Source organism: Halichoerus grypus, chromosome 8 (assembly GCF_964656455.1).
Source record: "Halichoerus grypus chromosome 8, mHalGry1.hap1.1, whole genome shotgun sequence".
NCBI classification, from domain to species: domain Eukaryota; kingdom Metazoa; phylum Chordata; class Mammalia; order Carnivora; family Phocidae; genus Halichoerus; species Halichoerus grypus.
This window is the reverse complement of record NC_135719.1, coordinates 5,868,336-5,884,708: the sequence shown is the minus strand read 5'-3', so window position 1 is coordinate 5,884,708 and position 16,373 is coordinate 5,868,336.

Sequence of the window (16,373 nt, the reverse complement as noted above, 5' to 3'; positions counted from 1 at the left end):
AGACTCCACCAAACAACTACTAGAACTAATAAATGAATTCAGTAAAGTTGCAAGATATAAAATCAATAAACAGGAATCTGTTTATTCCTATACATGAATAATGAAACAGCAGAAAGTGAAACTAAGAAAATCCCATTTACAATTGCACCAAAACAATAAAATAGCTAGGAATAATTTTAACCAAAGATGTGAAAGACCTGTACTCTGAAAACTATAAAATACTGATGAAAGAAATTCAAGATGACACAAAGAAACGGAAAGACATTCCATGTTCATGGGTTAGAAGAACAAAAAATTTTTTAAAGATTTTATTTTTAAGTCATCTTAAAAGCCCCAACATGGGGCTTGAACTCACAACCCCAAGATCAAGAGTCACATACTCTACCAACTGAGCCAGCCAGGTGCCCTGGAAGAACAAATATTGTTAAAATGTCAATATGACCCAAAGCAATCTACACATTTAATGCAATCCTTATCAAAATACCAAAAGCATTTTTCACAGAGCTAGAACAAACAATCCTAAAATGTGTATGGAACTGCAAAAGACCCCAAATAGCCAAAGCAACCTGGAAAAGGCAAAGCAAAGCTGGGGGCATCACAATTCCAGACTTCAAGTTATATTACAAAGCTGTAGTCATCAAAACTGTATGGTGCTGGCATAAAAATAGACACATAGATCAATGGACTAGAACATAACCCAGAAGTAAACCCACAAGTACAAGGTTAATTTAATCTTCGACAAAGGAAGCAAGAATATGCAATGGGGAAAAGACAGTCTCTTCAACAAATGGTGTTGGGAAAACTGGACAGCTACATGCAAAAGAATGAAACTGGGCCACTTTCTTTCACAATACACAAAAACTCAGAATGGATTAAAGACTTAAACATGAGACCTGAAACCATAAAAATCCTAGAAGAGAGCACATGTAATAGCTTCTTTGACGTCAGCCATAGCAAATTCTTTCTAAATATGTCTCCTGAGGCAAAGGAAACAAAAACAAAGACAAACTGGGATGCTTAGCTGGCTGAGTCAGCAGAGGATGAGACTCTTAATCTCGGGGTTGTAAATTCAAGCCCCACACTGGGTGTAGAGATTACTTAAAAACAAAACCTAAAAATAAATAAATAAACTATAGGGACTTCAGCAAAATAAAATGTTTCTGCACAGTGAAGGAAACAATCAACAAAACTAAAAGGCAACCTAATGAATGGGGGAAGGTATTTGCAAATGACATATCCTATTAAAAGGGTTGTATCCAAAATATATAAAGAACTTATAAAACTCAATACTCCTTGGGGAGCCTGAGTGGCTCAGCTGGTTAAGCGGCTTCCTTCGGCTCAGGTCATGATCCCAGGGTCCTGGGATCGAGCCCCATGTCGAGCTCCCTGCTCAGCAGGGAGCCTGCTTCTCCCTCTCCCTCTGCTCCTCTACCCTGCTTGTGCTCTCTCTCTCTATCAAATAAATAAATAAAATCTTAAAAAAAAAAACCCTCAATACTCAAAAAACAAATAACCTAATTTAAAAGTGGGCAAAAGACATGAATAGATATTTCTCCAAATAAGACATACAAGATGGTCAACAGACAGATGAAAAGATGCTCAACATCACTCATCCTCAGGGAAATGCAAATCAAAACCACAAGGAGATATCACCTCACACCTGTCAGAATGGCTAAAATCAACAACACAAGAAACAACAGGTGTTGGAGAGGATGCAGAGAAAGGGGAACCCTCGTGCACTGTTGGTGGGAATGCAAACTGGTGCAGCCACTCTGGAAAACAGTATGGAGGGTACTCAAAAAGTTTAAAATAGAACTATCTTATGATCCAGGAATTGCGCTACTAGGTATTTACCCAAAACATACAAAAATACTAATTCAAAGGGGTACATGCACCCTTATGTTTATTACAGCATTATCTACAAGTCAAACTATGGAAGCAACCCAAGTGTCCATCGACTGATGAATGGATAAGGAAGAGGTGGTATATATACACAATGGAATATTACTCAGCCATAGAAAAGAATGAAATCTTGCCATTTGCAACAACGTGGTTGGAGCTAGAGAGTATTATGTTAAGTGAAATAAGTCAGTCAGAGAAAGACAAATACCATATGATTTCACTCCTATGTGTAATTTAAGAAACAAAACAACCAAGGGGAAAAAGAGACAAACTGAGAAACAGACTCTTAACTAGCAAACAAATTGATGGTTACCAGAAGAGAGGTGGGTGGGGGGTGGGGGAAAATAGGGGCTGGGGATTAAAGAGTACACTTATCATGATGAAAAAATAAAATAAAATAAAAGTGATAAAAAAAAAAAGCACTTACCCATGTAAAAAAAAAAAAATCAAACAGAAGTAAAAATGTAAAAATCAAGACCCAAAATAAAGAAACTAGAATAGAAGACCAAAGCAAGGAGGGTGTTAGAAAGCACTTCTGTGAGCCATGGCATTCATAGTTACTAAATAGGAACTAATTTTTATATCTGTAGCAGTTCCTGATATCCCCCTCACCCCCAATTTGTCATTATATTCAGAACTAAATACATCCCTACTTGAAATGTCACCTTTGTCCTATCTTTTTTTTCTTTTCTTTTTTTCTCTACTTGCAAATATTTCTTGGCTTTTTATTCTGACCCACTGAACCCTCTGTGTAGTACCACACCGTTTTAATTTTTGTAGTTCTAGGAGATATTCCAATAACTGATAAGGCAAGTTCCCCTTTGTAACTCTTCTCTATTTGACCTTGAATTTTCCTCCTATACCTATTTTCCTAGGTGTATCAATCTATTCCAGACAGATTAGAGCCCCTGGGGTGATACTTGAACTTCAAAGCTTAAGGCATGGTGATGCTGGGCTCCCAGGCAGGTCTCTCTCTGCCCAGCAGGAATCTCCATTGCTAAGGCACAGTCTGAGTGACGGCAGCTGTCCCCCAACCTTTGAAGCAAGGTATCCTCAAGGGGATCCCCATTTATTGCCAGACTCACATTCCAGAATGCTGAAGAGTGTCCTCTTCCAATTGACGGTCCACTGCTGCTCACCCAGGTGTGATTGATTTGCCCAGAGCCCCTGAAACTTGCCTGTTTTGAGGAAGGGATTAAATTTACTTCTTCCCTAGACTAGAAGCCCTCACACCAGGCACAGGTCTGCCCAGGGGAGCTGTGGTGTTGGAGACTCCCGACATGGTGTTAGGTGTTTTTATCCTTGGTGCTATTTGCAAGACGCTGAGTTTTGGAAAATAAATGCCCTCATATTCAAAGTTGTCATGCTGCCTGTAAGGGAAACTGTCTGACAGAGCAGAGAGGTGGGACAGGCCAGGATGATTTGGGTGAGTGTCCCTTCAGGGGCCTCTGGCCACGCTCCCCTGCTCCGACCGCTGGACACTGTTCTGCCTGATCAGACAGACAGGCTGTCTTCATCTGGCCACATTTTGTTTGTATTTACATCCTTATTTGTCTTAGGTGCCTATGGAGAAGTAAATTATTGCTGGGGATTAGAATGCCGGACTCGGGTCCTCCGAGAGCTGCTAGCGTGGAGGCCAGTGTGAATGGGAAATTCGTCACTGACGTGTTCATAAAGAAATGGGTAGTGTTGTGTGGTAGGGCTTAGGGACATCTTGGAGAAACCACTGCTATATTTCTGCTTTGAGGGCTAGTGTTACAGAAATATCCTGTCAGTTTTCCCCTGAAAACTGTCATACTTGGGCTGGGTATTAGGGAACAGGGAAAAAGGGATCATTTCCCACAATCGCTCCCTCAGCCAAGTCGCCCACATCCCCTTGCAGGTGGGTTATGTTTGAGAAGAGTGAGGGGTTTCAGAAACCCATTTGTGACATTTGTTATATAAGATTTTGTTTCTAAATGTTGTTATTATTTTTTTGGCTCTACATACTCATTGTAGAAAATTTGGAAACTACAGAGGAGTATAAGGAATTAAAATTACCCATACTTCTCTGTTCAGAGTAACCACTGTTAACATTTTAGTGAATTTCCTCCAGTCTGTTTCTTATATCTAACTGAGGTCTTTCAGTATATATACATTTACTTCCTGATTCCCACTTATTGTATAATTAAAATAGTCCATAAAGATCATTTTGATAACTGTGTAAAGTTATATTGATGCACGCGTAATAACTGGCTAAACCATCCTCCTATTGCAGTCCATCAAAATTGTTTCCAGCTTTCACTTTTATAAATGTAGCAAGGTCTTGAAATGCAACTATCTCTGGGAGGTGAAGGCAAAAATGTAGCTCTTTCATTTTTTCTGGTCTCCCCCATATCCTATCTCTGGCTAGTCTGGGGGAAAAAAAATTACCTTCCAAATATTAGTCCTAGTCAATAATCCCTATAGGTGAGGCTCAGCCTCTCTAAGAAAAATGGCCAGTCTTCCACTATTGCTGAGATGGAGACTGGGAAACAGGGGAAGGAGTATGGCTTCTGGGATCCCAGGGGCAGGGCTGGAAGGAAAGCTGGGGGTTCCTTGGCCGTGGGGTTCCTCAGGTGCCTTCTGAGTCCCGGGTGATGTCACATCACAGTGGTCCTCTCCAGCAACGTGACAGCTCCCTCTTAGCTACGTCTGGATCTCCATGTGGAGGCAGTACAGAGGCTGGGGGAGCCAGATGCAGGGCCCCTCCACCTGGAACTGCGCCTGGGCTAGTTACAGGACTTTCTGGGAGGTCACCGCTTCCAGGGGCTCCAAGCAGGAAGAGAGGCACAGCCCCCCATCATGGGTGTCAGGAGTTACCGACTTCTCTATCTCCCATCCCATTCTGCCTGATGTGCTCTCCTCCCTCCGCCCCTCCTCCATTGCTTTCATCTTCCTGCTTTTCCCCAGGCCTTACACAGGCGGGCTTCCACCGGGCTCTGCCTCCCATCCCTGCCGTGTAGAGTAGCAAGCCTCCTGGCCTGCCTTCCCCAGCTGGAAGGATTATCTCCTCCACTTAGGGAGGACCCCACAGGCTGAGTTCTCTGAGCTCGGCTGTTGAAATGCTGAAGAAAAGGGGGGTTGCGGGGGGTACCTAGGATCAAAAGGAAATAATTTAGAAGATCTTCTTTTAAGACAGACACCCGTTTTGCAAGGCTAATGTCGTGCTGCATAATTCTATTCTGAATGTCAGAAGCTAGATATTAATTCCTTCTTTCTCTCTTCATTCTTTCTGTAATTTTGCATTCACTGAAATGAATGCCATCGGTTGTAAGATGCACTGTTATTTTAGGTACTCCCAAGAAAGAAAAACAAGCTGCCAATTAAGTTATGAGTGATGCTTTCTTATAATTTAGAATTTCGGTTTATACTTATTGCAAAAGCTCTTTTTGGACTTATTTAGACATACATTTTTATCACATATCACCCCTGTGCATCGGTAAAAAAGAAAACAGAAGTGAAATAAATTGGAAAGTATTCCTAAAACTTCTTTGCAGAAGAGACTGATGCAGAGGGTTCTTCTGAATCCGTCTTCAACTCAGAGTTGTCTGTGCTTCCAGAGTGTTGTCCACGCAGGATCTCTTAACCCAGAGACTAAGAGATCTGCCACTGCCTCTGGAACTGCTGACACCCATCCTGCAAGTTTTCATGCTGCCCCTCCCCAGCCTTTTTTTTTTTTATTATTGTTATGTTAATCCCCATACATTACATCATTAGTTTTAGATGTAGTGTTCCATGCTTCATTGTTTGTGCATAACACCCAGTGCTCCATGCAGAACGTGCCCTCCTCAATACCCATCACCAGGCTAACCCATCCTCCCACCCCCCTCCCCTCTAGAACCCTCAGTTTGTTTTTCAGAGTCCATCGTCTCTCATGGTTCGTCCACCCCTCCGATTTCCCCCCTTCATTCTTCCCCTCCTGCTATCTTCTTCTTTTTTTTTCCTTAACATATATTGCATTATTTGTTTCAGAGGTACAGATCTGAGATTCAACAGTCTTGCACAATTCACAGCGCTTACCAGAGCACACACCCTCCCCAGTGTCTATCACCCAGTCACCCCAACCCTCCCACCCCACCCCGCACTCCAGCAACCCTCAGTTTGTTTCCTGAGATTAAGAATTGCTCGTATCAGTGAGGTCATATGATACATGTCTTTCTCTCTTTGACTTATTTCGCTCAGCATAACACCCTCCAGTTCCATCCACGTCGCTGCAAATGGCAAGATCTCATTCCTTTTGACGGCTGCATAATATTCCATTGTATATATATACCACATCTTCTTTATCCATTCATCTGTCGATGGACATCTTGGCTCTTTCCATAGTTTGGCTATTGTGGACATTGCTGCTATAAACATCGGGGTGCACGTACCCTTTCGGATCCCTACTTTTGTATCTTTGGGGTAAATACCCAGTAGTGCAATTGCTGGATCGTATGGTAGCTCTATTTTCAACTTTTTGAGGAACCTCCATACTGTTTTCCAGAGTGGCTGCACCAGCTTGCATTCCCACCAACAGTGTAGGAGGGTTCCCCTTTCTCCGCATCCCCGCCAACATCCAGCCTTTTAAAAGCCTTAAGGAAGGTGTTAATAGAAGGTTTTCAGACCAAGTTTGCATATATGCTGACAATGACAACCATGTCCCGACCGTTGCCAAGCCAACAGCTACTGTCAGCCAACATTGATTACAAGACACACCCAATTTCAAAGAAATGTAAGTCTTAGAAATGATGAATTATAGTAAGCCTTAATATTTCTCCTTCCCACCCCTCCTCTGCAGGCAGGTAGATGCTTCCAGTCAAACCGAAAGAAAGTCATGTTCCTGGAAAGATTCTAATACTTTCTGAGCTATTAGTCCCCTTAATTTTATCATTGCTGCTGGAAAGAAAAACTATGAGTAGAAACCCTTGACTACAATTCTATTTCTTCAAATAGACTCTTTAGAAGAGGGTTTAGATATTTAAAAGTTCGGCGATTTTTTGTGTGTGAATACATGTCATAGCTATCGGATCGAAAGTGAGGTAGGCAGACACAGGTGTGTGCTCGTGTGCGCATGCGTGCAGACTACGGCGACACTGGAATACAAGTGTTCTCAGTAGACCAGAAGTGATCAGGAACTCTTAAAAGACAGAAGGAGAATGAGGCTAGACTGAAGGAGGAAACCACAGTAGAAACCACATGCAAGAGAAGACTGCTTATAGAAGCCAAGAGCAGCTGAGAGGCTCTAAGCTCAGAAATGGCAGATACGGGAAGCAGAAAGCAAGCTCTCTGGCTGCTTGAAGGTGGTTTGTTGAGGCATTAACGTAGGAACAGGACACTGGCTCTCTGTTTTCCTCCCTTTATTGTGCCAAGAAGAGGACAAGAGAAGCATCTGCCTGCAGTCAGTAGTAAGGGGGGCACTTGAGCTTAAAAATAATGGCATGCCCAGGAAGGCCATCAACACTTAGGAGCAAGGAGCTTCTTTGGTCAAAGACATAAGCTCCTTGTTCACCTCACCCGGTAGAGTCTTCCATTCCTCCACCATAATCCCCGGATTCAGGATGTGGGAAACAGTTACAGTGTTCATGCGCTGGCCACATTTGTCAGAAATCTTTAATAAGTAATAACAAATATGACTAATAGTGCCTCAAGCAAAAAAGACATTTCATTAAATCACATCACAGGATGTCTAGAGGTGGTTTCAGGTTTGGCAGCTCTGGCCCAATTAAAGCTATCCACAAATCGATTTCATACTCTCCACTTCAACATCCATAGTGTATAGCTGCCTCATGGTCACATGATGGCTGCTGTGTTCCAGGCATTACATCTATGTCAAAGGAAGGAAGAAAGGAAAAGAGGCAGTACCATTGACTTTTCCTCATACAAATGTTCCTTTTACAATAAAGTAAAAGATTTCCCAGAAATTTCTCAGTAGGTTTCCACTTATATCTCATTGGATAGAAGTTTGTTACATGCCAGACTTAGCTGCAGGGAGACTGGAAAAAAGAGGCACTGGAATTAGAATTGATTTAGTACAATCAGGATCTGTCACTTGAGCTGGTTGGGTATATGACTGCCCAAAAACAATCAGGGTTCTGTCAGGAAGCAAGAAGTGAGGAACGCCCATTTGTAGCCCATTGCCAGAGTCTTCTGTAGAAGCTAATAGGAGCACTTGAACACAGAGACAATCACACATCCAAGAGTCAAAAAACACTTGAGAATTAACAACACCTTGAAACAGAGATCCCAAACCCAACAAGCAGAAGAAACAATAAGACATTAGATTACTTATATATAATAACCTCAGATAGATAAAAGAGAAGTTGGCATTCAAAAATAATAATAATTAGAGATTCTGGCAAAAAGGTAAATTGGATATTTAAAAAAACAAACTCAAAGTCAGAATTGACACACTTGAAATGTGAAGCCTAGAGCAGAAAGATAGACCAATCAAGAGGGAAGGAAAAAAAATGATCTACACCTAGACACAGTGTGATATTTCACGACACCAAGGATAAAAAAAGAAATCCTTAAGAGAGGAAAAATGAATCCACTAGAAACTAAAAATGAAAGGATAGTATAGAAAAGGAACATTTGGGGAATAAAAAATAAGCTGCCGGAAATTAAAGACGTAACAGTCGAAGTAGAGAGCTGGAAATTAAGGTGAAGAAATCTCCCAGCAAATAAAGCAAGAGACAAAGAGACAGAAGAGAGAAAATAGAGGATCCATCCAGGAGATCCAATGGTCCAATAATTAGCCCGGACAGAGAAAACCAGGAAAATGGAGGAGCGGAAAGTATTTACAAAACAATGTAATTTGATGAAATGTTCCAGAATTGTTGCCGTGAAGCACAGTGCTGCTGCGAACACTTTTACAAGAGCTGAGACCATGCTATCATTGCGTAGCTCATGCATGTTCTCTCATTTGATTCACTTAGACTTGCATTTATGTATGCAGTGTGCATCTGTTTACATAATGAACTCCCATAAACCCACCAGCCAACTAGCCAACAACTCTCTGCCGCCTCCTGTTTTTCCCATCCCCCAGCACCCCCCAGTGAAAGGTAGCCACCATCCTGAAATTTGTGTTTATCATTCTTTGCTTTTTTAAAAATGGTTTTATCACATATATGGGCGCCTGAACAATGGATGGTTTTGTTTTACTCGGTTTAGAATCTTACAAAAAAAAAAGAATGTTATTCTGTGTGATCGTCTGAGATGTGCTTTTCCTCTCATCATTAGACTGTTGAGATTCATGCCTGTTGTTCCTGGAGCTATGCTTCATTCATTTCCACAGCTTTGTGAACATACCAAAGTTTATTCTTTCTTCTCCTACCTCCTACCAGCTTGGGAGGATTGGGAAGAGGGATGCGCGTGTGCTGATGGAACTGTTCCATCTTCATCCTCTCCAGTGGAAAGTCAACAGATGATGACCAAAACTGAAAAATCAAGAAGGAGCAGTTTATTTAGAGATAAAGAAGTAAATATGAGAAGAATCAGCTAGAGGAGTGAAAGTGGTTTCCGCTGGTGAGGAGGAAATGGTAGGGGGGAGGAAGGGCGAGACTATTTTTCATAACAAAACTTGTACAGTGATTGGACTCTGACACTGAGCACATATACAACACTGTAAAAAGATGAACACGTTAAGGCTAACCACCAGAATTACAAAAATAGGAAATAGATCTTTCAAACTATCTGTAAGAAAAAAAAAATTGGAAAAAATAAAATGCAATCAAGCCAACAAATGGTAGATAAAGAAACAAGAGGGGCACCTGGCTGGCTCCAGTTGGTAGAGCATGAGACTCTTGATCTTGGGGTCATGAGTTCAAGCCCCACATTGGGTGTAGAGCTTACTATAAAAAAATAAAAAATGGGGCGCCTGGGTGGCTCAGTCGTTAAGCGTCTGCCTTCAGCTCAGGTCATGATCCCAGGGTCCTGGGATCGAGCCCCACATCGGGCTCCCTGCTCAGCAGGAAGCCTGCTTCTCCCTCTCCCACTCCCCCTGCTTGTGTTGGCTCTCGCGCCGTGTCTCTCTCTGTCAATAAATAAATAAAATCTTAAAAAAAAAAAATTTATCCTAAAAAAATAAAAAATATATAATAAATTTAAAAAGGCTTCCCTAAGAAAGAAAAAGAAACAAGAAAAACAATTTTTAAGTGTATTGGGTTTTTTTTTAAGTGTATTAGTTTCCGACTGCTACTATCACACATCGTCACAAATTTAGTGTCTTAAAACAACACAAATTCGTTAGCTTACAGTTCCAGAACTTTAAAAGTCCAAAATGGATCTCACTGGCGAAGCTGCATTCCCCGCTGGAGACTCTAGGGTAGAATCCATTGTCTTGCCTTTTCCAGCCTCCAGAGGCCCCCCCGACGTTCCTGGGCTTGTGGCCCTTCCTCCATTTGCACATCAGCATGGTTGAGTCTGTCCACATCTCATCACTCCAACACAACTCTCCTGCTTCCTTCTTTCACACTTAGGGGCCCACATTATTATGTTGGCCCCACCTGGATAATCCAGGATAATCTCCCTATTTCAAGGTCAGGTGATTAGTCACCTGAATTCCATCCGTAGCCTTAACTCCCCTCTGGCAAGTAATGTAACATAAGTCACAGATTCTGGGGATTAAGAGGTGGATGCCTTTGGGAGGATATTATTCTGCCCACTGCAAAAAAGTATAGCGAACAGAAAACATAGTTAAACAGAAAAAATAGGTGAAACTCTGGAAAGGGGGAAAAACCAGAGAGGAGTAAATAATTGAAAAATAATAAAGACAAATTCACTAGAATTACGCCAAGAAGAAGGATTTCAGATCGAAAGGGGCCACGAGGGCCCCAGAAGAGAGAGAAGGAAATCCCACACCTAGAGAAATCATAATGAGATTTAAGAACGTCAAAGACAAAGAGAAACTTGAAAATTTACAGGAAAAAGAAAAGATTTTATCACAGGAACTGAGATCAGATTTACATCAACTCTTCAATATCAGTACTGGATGCAAAATGGCAAAAGAGGCTTCTTTTCAAACGATTGAAGGAAAAAGATTAGAAACATAAAATTTTACATCCAGCCAAAGTTTCATTCAAGTAGAAGGGCATGATAAAAAAATATCATGAGGTATACCAGGCCTGAGAAGATTTGCCACAGCAAGATTCACACTAGAAATACATTTGCAGGGCGCCTGGGTGGCTCAGTCGTTAAGCGTCTGCCTTCGGCTCAGGTCATGATCCCAGGGTCCTGAGATCGAGTCCCATGTCAGGCTCCCTGCTTGGCAGGAAGCTTGCTTCTCCCTCTCCCACTGCCCCTGCTTGTGTTCCTGTCTCACTATCTCTATCTCTGTCAAATAAATAAATAAAATCTTAAAAAAAGAAGAAATACTTTTGCATAAAGTATTTGAATAGTAACAGAGACAAATCTAATGGATGCTGCAAGAGATATAAGAACTGAAAGTGATTAAGTTTGTCTTTTTTTTTTTTATTATTTAAGCAGGCTCCACCCCCAGCATGGAGCTCAAGAATTGGATGCTTAACCAACTGAGCCACCCAGGTGCCCTCGATCAAGCTTGTCTTAAAAAAAATTTTAAGATGAAACTAAAAGGTAAACATACCTATAATATTAATATGATGGAGCTTTTGTCTTACTAGGGAGGGAGATGTAGGCATCCATTTTTTTTTTTTTAAGATTTTATTTATTTGACAGAGAGAGACACAGCGAGAGAGGGAACACAAGTAGGGGGAGTGGGAGAGGGAGAAGCAGGCTTCCCGCCGAGCAGGGGGCCCGATGCGGGGCTCGATCCCAGGACCCTGGGATCATGACCTGAGCCGAAGGCAGACGCTTAACGACTGAGCCACCCAGGTGCCCCTAGGCATCAATTTTTGAAAAAAACAAAAAAATAAAAAGAAACAGAAAAATTAAAATAATAAGTTGGCAGGACCACATCCAATTATATTAATAATTAAAATAATTTTATTTTTTTTAATTTTTTTTATTTTTTTAAAAGATTTTATTTATTTATTTGACAGAGAGAGAGACAGCGAGAGCAGGAACACAAGCAGGGGGAGTGGGAGAGGGAGAAGCAGGCTTCCCGCGGAGCAGGGAGCCCGATGCGGGGCTCGATCCCAGGACCCTGGGATCATGACCTGAGCCGAAGGCAGACGCTTAACGACTGAGCCACCCAGGCGCCCCAATAATTAAAATAATTTTAAAAGATAAAGAGGTAAATATTGGATTTTTAAAACTTCGCAGTTATATGCTATTTATATAAAATGTGACCTAAAAACATAAGGATGCACAAACATTGAAGGTAAAGGATGGGAAAAGGCTTATCAGGCAAATGCAAACTAAAAGAAAGGTAGCAATAATCATATTAATATTAGATAAAATAGGCTTTAAGACAAAGAGCATTATCGGAGGTGAAGAAGGTCACTGTTTTAAGATAAATGACATAATTCTCCAAGAAGTCATAGCAATTTAAAATGTGTATGCACCTAATAAAGTATATAAACCAAACACTGGTGAAGATATAAAGAGAAATTCTTTTTTTAAAGAGTTATTTTAGAGAGAGAGCACGCATATGTGAGTGGGGGGAGGGGCAGAGGGAGAGAATCTTCAAGCAGACTCTCCACTGAGGGGGGAGCCAGATGCAGGGCTAGATCTCACCACCCATGAGATCATGGCCCCAGCCAAAACCAAGAGTCGGGCACCCAATCAACTGAGCCATCCTAGAGAGAAATTCTTAAATGTACCTCCATCAGAGTGGGAGATTTCATCACATCTCTCTTGACTATTGAGAGGTCAAGCAGAAAAACACTCAGTAAAGATATTAAACGTCTGAACAACACAATGAACAGATTCAATCTAATGAGTCTAGAGAGAGTTCTGCATCCAACCGGGAAAGAATGCAATTCTTGTTTCGCAGTTACACATGAAATACTAACAAAAACTGATCTAGAAAACCTCAACATATTTTTCAATGCATAGGTAAAGATGCACCATACCTTTATATCTTTACCATACCACACCAAACAATTCAATGCTCTGTGACACAAGACAAACGTCCTACAATTTAACTCAGTTCTGACACTGTCTACCTGGACACAGCATCACATCCCACAGGTTAATGGCTCCGCCCCCAAGACGGCCCCCACCCCCTGCCATGCCACACACTCCAAATGTCAGCTGCACGTCCAGCTTGTCGCCTGTGCTTCTGAGCAACTGGCTCTAGATCGGAGATTCCAACCACCCCACCTCCGTGGGTTCAATTAATTGGCTAGAGTGGCTCAGAACTCAGGGAAACAGTTACTTACATTTACAGTTTATTATAAAACGATATGATAAATGATACAGATGAACATCAGATGGAAGAGATGTACAGGGCGAGGTATAGGGAAGGGGACATGGAGCTTCCATTACCTGTCTGTGGACACCCCTCTCCCAGCACCCACACACATTCTCCTACCTGGAAGTTCTCCAACCTCCTACTTTGGATTTTTATGGAGGCTTCACCTCCTGGTCATGATTGATCATTAGCTCTATTTTCAGCCCTTCCCCCTTCCCAAGAGAACATGAAACATGAGAATTCCAAGCTTCTAGTCATGGCGCGGTCTTTCTGGTGACCAGCCCCCATCCAGGAATCTAGCCAGAGTCACCTCAATAGAATAAGACACTCCTTTTACCCAGGAAATCACAAGGGTTTCAGGAGCCCATTGTCAGGAGCAGAGGTCAAAGACCAATCTTAGACCAAGAGATGCTCGTAGTGTTCTTGTCACTTAGGAAATTACAAGTTTTAGGAGCTCTGTGACAGGAACTGGGGGCGGAGACCAATATATATTTTCTATCACCTCACAGAAATTAATTACGGAAAGGTAAGTAAAAAGTCCCTACATATTTGGAAACTATAAAACATATTGCTAAATAACTCATGGGTAAAAGAGGTCATCATGACATTTCTAAATAACTAGAACACAATAACATGAAAACATATCTCAGGTTGTGCAGGGCACAGCAAATCTTCACTTCAAATTACTTAAATATTAGAGAGAGGAAGGCCTTAAAATTTACTGAACTAAGTGATCACCTTAAGAAGTTAGAAAAAGAACAATGGACTAGAAAGACAAAGATGATAAAAACAGAAACCAATAAAATAGAAAGCAAAGATTCAAGAGAGTTGATCAAAAAGTAAACATTGTTTCTCTGAAAAAGAACAAATAAAATTGACAAACTTCTAGCAACATTGGTCAAGAGAAGAGATAAGACACAAGACACTATGAATGAAGGGGCACCTGGGTGGCTCGGTCGTTAAGCATCTGCCTTCAGCTCAGGTCATGATCCCAGGGTCCTGGGATCCAGCCCCGCATCGGGCTCCCTGCTCCGCGGGAAGCCTGCCTCTCCCTCTCCTGCTCCCCCTGCTTGTGTTCCCTCTCTCGCTGTGTCTCTCTCTGTCAAATAAATAAATAAATAAAATCTTAACAAAAAAAAAGATACTATGAATGAAAATAGAGATATAATTACACATAAAGTACAGAGGAAGAAGAGAAGAGGCAACAATTAACAATTTTGAGAACTCGGACAAAATATTCAGATTTTTAGAAAAATAGAACTAATCATAATTAACCCAAAAAGAAATAAAAAGCTTGAATGGTCCTATAACTATTTTAAGAAGTTAATCAGTGCCTGATAATCTTTCCACAAAGGAAAGACTAGGCCCACAATTTTTTTTTAAGTAAGTTTGATGTCTGACATAGGGCTCAAACTTACGACCTCAAGATCAAGAGTCACATGCTCCACTGATTGAGACAGCCAGGCATCCCTGGGCCTGTAAACTTTAAAGAGATCTACCAAACCTTCAAGGAACAGACCAAACCAATTTAGTACACTCATTCTACAGCACCAACATAATCTTGAAGCTAAAACCAGACAAAGATTATGAGAAAGGACAATTACATAAATATAGATGCAAAAATTCTAAACAAAATGTTATCAAACCAAATCCAAAGTGTATAAAAAAGACAATACACGATGACCAAGGTAGGTTTGTCCCAGGAATCACAGGATGATTAGAAAATCTACAAGTGTAATTTACCATATTAAAAGATTATGAGAGAGAAATCCACCTGAACATTCGATACAGAAAAAGTATTTGCAAAAATTCAACACCCATGTGGAATTTTTTTAAAAGTCTTAGTAAATTAGAAACAGAAAGAACTTCTTAAATCGGAAAAACCAGAGCAAACATGATTCTAAAGGGGATGTTTTAAAAATATTCCCTTTAAACTCAGACATGTGATAAGAATGCCCACTATCATCACTTCCATTTAACACTGTATATGAGATCTTAGCCAATGCAACAATCTGAGAAACATTAATTAGAGGCATAATGATTGAGAAAAAACAAAGCTTTCATTATTTGTAGATAGTATTATTAACACAGAAAACCCAAAAGAATATGCAGGTAAGTATCAGAAACAAGAAGAGATTTTAACAAAATGGAAGGATATAAGATTAATATACAAAAGTTAGTTGCATTTTTATACCCCAACAGCAAACTACTAGAAAATGTAAATCAAGAGAAGATATTTGAGACCTCTAAGGAAAATAATAAATCTCAATTAAGACATATTAAAGATGACCTAAATAGATATAGAGATGTATCATGTTCCTGGGTAGGAAAATGTATTATTATAAAGATATCAATCTTCCCCCAGATTGATCTGTATATTCGATGCATGTTCAATCAATATTTCAATAGGGTTTGCCATAAAACTTGTTAAGATTATTCCAAAATGTACAATGGAAAAATAAAAAGCCAAAGATAGCCAGGACATTTCTAAAGACAAAGAGGTGAGAGTAAGATTTTCCCTACCAGATATCAGGGTTTAATACGAACTTATTATAATTAAAATAGTTTTCTATTGATACACAATACACAAATAACAGAGATAGTGTGTCAGATCGGTGAGAAAGGAGAAAAATTATTACCTATGTAGGAAAAAATTAGAGAAAAAAATCCCTACCTCACATCATACACAAAAATCAATTCCAGAACATTTAAGAATTGAGATTTCAAAACAAAACTGGAAAAAATTGAACGGAGAACATAGAGGTCTGCCCTTTGGACCATGGAGTACAGAAAAATTTCTCAAGCAAGCTACAAGAAACATTGACAATAAAATATGATCGACAAATCAGCTACATTGAAGTTAAGATTTTTTATCTCAAAGGAAAACCTAAAGAAAACAAAATTCACACCCTGATAAAGAATTCAGCTCAAAAATGGTTAAAGAACTTTCATTAATTAATATAAAAAGGACAATCAGTCCAATAGAAAAATAGGTAAAAGATGTGAACAGGCATTTTATAGAAAGGGAACCATATATATCAATAAATCTGTGAAGAGATATTTAAAACTGATCTGGTAAATGCAACTCAAGACCACAAAGAGATGCTATTTTACATATATCTGATTGGCAAAAATG